At 42.7% G+C, this 4,811-nt stretch overlaps 1 pseudogene; it reads right to left on the reverse strand.

The window, feature by feature from the left end:
- Nucleotides 1-3,025: 3,025 nt before the first annotated feature.
- On the reverse strand, nt 3,026-3,658 carry LOC122099194 (annotated as a pseudogene).
- Between the last annotated feature and the right edge of the window lie 1,153 nt (nt 3,659-4,811).

Consider the following 4,811-nt stretch of genomic DNA (forward strand, 5'->3'; position numbering starts at 1 on the left):
AAATCATAGACAACAAGACCTAAGCATGAATTAAAGCCTTTGCAACTTCTGAATACAATTGGTTTAAAAAGACATAAAGAGCTGGAAGGTGGTTCAGTGGTAGAGTGCTTGCCGTGCATGCGTGGGGCACTGGGTTCGCTTCCTCAGCACCACATAAGCAAAAAGAAAAAAGCTGGAAGTGACGCTGTGGCTCAAGTGGAAGAGCTCTAGACTTGAGCTGAAGAGCTGAGGGACAGCGCCCAGGCCCAGAGTTCAGGCCCCACTACCAGACTCCTCCCCCTAAAAAGGACATCAATACTACTACATGTTTTTAAAATTTCTTTTATTAAGTATCCATTTATTTATTTCTTCATTGTATTTTCCCAGGAAAACAAAGGTAAGGGAAGAGTCAGTATGTGTTTAAAAAAATGATTAGAAAGGGGGAAAGGAAGTACCCGGGTACAGCACAAATCAATCATGAAATAAAACACCACAGTACTGGTATCATAAAAGCCCAAGGGAGCTTTAGCCTGTAGGGATCAGAGAAAGGACAGACAGGTACACACTTTTCCACCTCCCTCCCCATAAATTCAAGTTTTCTCACAAAGCTTTGGTTTCTAGCAGTAAACATGGCATTACATTTGTCCGTCTCCCATTAAACAATCTGTGGCCACTTTGACATAACTTTTCTTGCACCTGTGTACAAGTTCCTGAGTGACTTTCACATACATTCATATTCCCTTTCCTGGTCTCCTGACCCCACTTTCTACATGGAAAGCCCAATTGATTTTCTCTAGTATTACAGAACAAGCAGTTTGGTCACAAATGTCATATTTGATGAGAATTACGTTTAAAAAACATGGACTCAGGTTGGGAACAAGGTGTGTGTGTGGGGGGGGTGGTGGAGAGGTTGGAGCCCTAGCGTCTTCAGAATCTTTGCATAAGTCACATAAAAGTTGAAGAGACATTCCAAGAGTCATCTGTGTATGGGCATGTAGGTTTTCTTTTGAGGGAGAAAAGGGTAGAGGATAGGGACTTATTATTATTATTTTTACCAATGAAGATCTAGTCCAAAAGGGGAAATAGGGGAAGTGAGGGAACAAAAGAAAAACTGGTTCAAGATCCTCACTTTAGAAGTTCCCCCAACTTAGCTTCAGATCCTTTTGTCTAGTGCAGAACCTTCTGTAAAAGATGCTTTGGCTATTTTTCTCAATTCTAAAAGAAGTTTGTAAACAATAAAACCCCAAAAAGAACATGGAGAAAAGACCCACACATTATTATTTACACAAACTAGACCATCTAGCAAATGATCAACTCAGAAACTCAGTAAAGTCCTACAGAGCCTAGACAAATACAATTAACTAGAGGGGGGCAGCATTTGTGGGGAGACAAGAAACTAGGATCAGACACACATCACCCAATGCATTCTATTGCATTTGTCCTGTTTCAACACAGTGAGGTAGGTTTGCGGTGATCTCACAGCATGTAAATGAAACCTCCTTTTTCTCCTTTAGCTAACCCACCACTATGAACAATTATGCAGCAGGGGAGGACACGGGCTCCAGAGAGAGGCCTTCACTTATGGTTTTCCCTGGAAGCAGAGACTGAGGATTTTGGTCCTTGCTTTTTATAGATCCATCCCTGCATGGCTAGTAGAAGGTGGACACAAACCTGTGGTCTTAAAATCCAAACATATCAATTCCCATTCCTTAGAGGAAAAAAAATACATATACAGTTATTTGCACAGTAATCCCAAGCTAACCTAGTAAAGGATAGATATGGTATATGGAAAGAAAACAAGTCGCAGAGCCATAGGATTAGACAATCATTACTAACCTTGGCTTCCTCTTTGGTCGTCTTCTACCTTGTCTGAACCACCGTTTCCTGTTTAGACTAATTTCCATTCTTCCAGCAGAAGGAGAACAAGTCATGGGGCAACCCAATTAAAAACCTAGTCTCCCATGAAACATTTCCAAGGGTTGAGGGGGTTTCAAGAGGACCCTATGGCAGAAAAGCCAGCTCTAATTGGCAAAAATGAAGTAGTTCAATAGGCTATGCTCTCCAAATGATTGCTCTCCATGGTGATAAAAACAACAAACTCTTCCTGCTATGCCGACCTGGAGCTGTTGCCCATTTATCCCTGAGATTGCTCATGTACTTGAGAACACAGTGCAGGAACGAGGGCCTTAAGATTAAAATATATAAAAATACAAAACCAGAATATTTATAATAAGAAAAAAAAAAGGTAAAATGCACAAGATATGTCATTCGCACAGATACTGCAGGTTTGGCATCCTGGAGAAAGCGGGGACCCAAGGTGCAGTTATCCAAGGGAACAAATAAATTACAATCACATTGGCCCAGAAATGGGGGCGGGAGCAGGGAGAAGCTCAGAGCAGCAGGTTTGCATCCATTCCCTAGTCACCCATGTTGCCTGTCATCACAACCCAATGCCTGGACCAGCTCTCCCAGCACTACAGCTCAAGATAGGGTGATGAGGAAACAAGATGTGGAGGGGAGGATGTGGTGGAGAGACAAAAAACAAAACAAAACAAAACAACCCTGCCTTGCTCCTGACAGGTCCTCCTAACCGGGGTAGTACACCTTGGGGATTTGAGCCCGTGGATCTGCTGGTCTGGTGCTTAATTGTTTCACACCCTGGCAAGAGAAATAGGACACATCCTTCTTTAAAGGAACAACTTGCCAATCTGGGTCACTTTTAGAAGCTGGAGGCTGGGGGAGAGGGAGGGGAAGCATGTAGGTCAGGTGAAGATTATCATATAAAGTACGCAGGTTTCAAAAGTGGTTCCCCCAAAGCCCCTCACTTGAATTGGGATAGATCATGATGGGATTCCTATGCATCACCCCTTCCCCTCATCAAAAGAGAAGATGGGATGATGCTGGGACATCCTGGCCTGAGACGTATGGAAGTGCCATCTACTCGCCAACCCAATCCATATCCCAACTTTCTCCACTTTGCGAATTGATGCCTGCTCCTTGAAACTTCCTGCTTGCAAGAGTTGCCCCCGCCCCCGACTCTAGTGGCTCAATTTTGGGCCTCCGGGAGCAGGGCAGGGCTGTGGATCTCTTCTTCTTCTTCCCTAAAGTAGGCAGGCTTTCCCTGGGAACTGGGGACCTGCTGAGCCTTCAGTGGACAGGAGGCCGCCATGTGGTTGATGCTTTGGCAGAAGTGGCACTTCTTGGGCTGTGGTGGCAGCTTGCATTCCTTGGCATGATGGTCTAGACCACCACAGTTGTAGCACCTGTCTCCTTTGGATCTGCGCTTCTGCATGTTCTTCCCCTTTGGCCACCTCTCACTGCCAATACAGAACACCCCACTGGGCCCAGTGACTTGGATGGATTCTAGGTCTTTGGCAGACTTCTTAAAGGTAAACTCCACAGCCTCTCCCTCCTTCAGGCTCTCGAAGCCCTCCATGTGCAGCTTACTCTGGTCACAAAGACGTCCACCAGGGGTTCGAGCGCTACCCTGGTGCGGGCTGTCATGGATAGGAAGCCAGCCGAACCCTCTGTGCACGTTGAACCACTTACAGATGCCGGCCCTGTGCAACAGCTGAGGCTCCTCGGCCACCTGAGCTGCATCCTCCCGTGCCTCCTCGGGTGCCTTCTCCACTGCCTTGGCGCAGCCACCTGCCAACTGCTGGTTGGACACCAAGCCCATGGCCGTTGTCTGAGCCCGCGGCCCGGGGCCCCTGGTCGGGCTGCTGCTGGCCCCAGAGAAGTGCAGAGGCAAAGGGCAGTTTGGGAGAAGAAGCGGCTACATCTTCCCCGCACAATCCATTTTTCAAAATTTCTTATGATACTGAAGATTCAATTATAAACTATTAACACTTGAAAATAACTCATTTTTGGGGGAGTAGGACACAAAACACAAGATTAATCCTAATCATTTTCAAAGACATTTATTTATACTACAAATTCACTCTTATAACTACAAAGATTCTAAAAATAACTGAAACATAGCACATAATTTAACTTCATCATGTACGTTCAAAGGATTGTGCTAATAGAAAACAAATTTATACTAATAATTAGCTCACCCAATTCACTTCCATTCTTTTATTCTATATCTTTTAGTTTCATAAAAACTGGCTTTTCATAAAATGATGCATAAAAAGCCTATATATCCATTTACATTTTCAGATTTTAACAATGTTTATTTCAGAAATGTTTTTAGCTGTATAGTCAATGAACTGAAATAACACTGAAATATTCAAAGGGTTTTCAGAAATTGCAAGACTCGCTCTGGGATGTTATTTATATTGGAAAAGATATTCAAAAAGCCTTATTTGTTAAAGTTGTGATAGTTACTCCCACAAAAGAACAATTAATGGAGAAACATTTGTATGTACAAAACAACTTGAAATGCATCCACAATCTGGAGGTGACTCATGTTTTTTGTTTGTTTTTGCAATGTATATCTAACAAACATATCCACAATACTGATTTTCAGTCAATATGATGGGATATTCAAACCTAAAAAATGCGGGTTTATTATCTTAGTGTGAATAGATATGATCTTACAAAGAAAGTTATTTTCAACAGAAATCTGGAAAGTGTTTATCCACCTTGAGTTTCACAGGAATAACCAGAGAGTAATACCTGTTTGGTCGAGTTGGTCAAAATCACTCCATGAGTATATCTTAAAAGTATATCCAATTTAATAGGTCAAATACATATTTTGTACTGACAGTCATCTTACAGCAATAACTCACTACCTAATTATATGTGTATCTTCTTGCCTAATATATACTTAGAACTGAAAGTGATCTCTTTTAACTGAAAGTGATCTCTTTTATCTAACTTAATGGTGT

This window comes from Dipodomys spectabilis, unplaced genomic scaffold, assembly GCF_019054845.1.
Source record: "Dipodomys spectabilis isolate Male_0828 unplaced genomic scaffold, ASM1905484v1 ptg000505l, whole genome shotgun sequence".
Taxonomy (NCBI): domain Eukaryota; kingdom Metazoa; phylum Chordata; class Mammalia; order Rodentia; family Heteromyidae; genus Dipodomys; species Dipodomys spectabilis.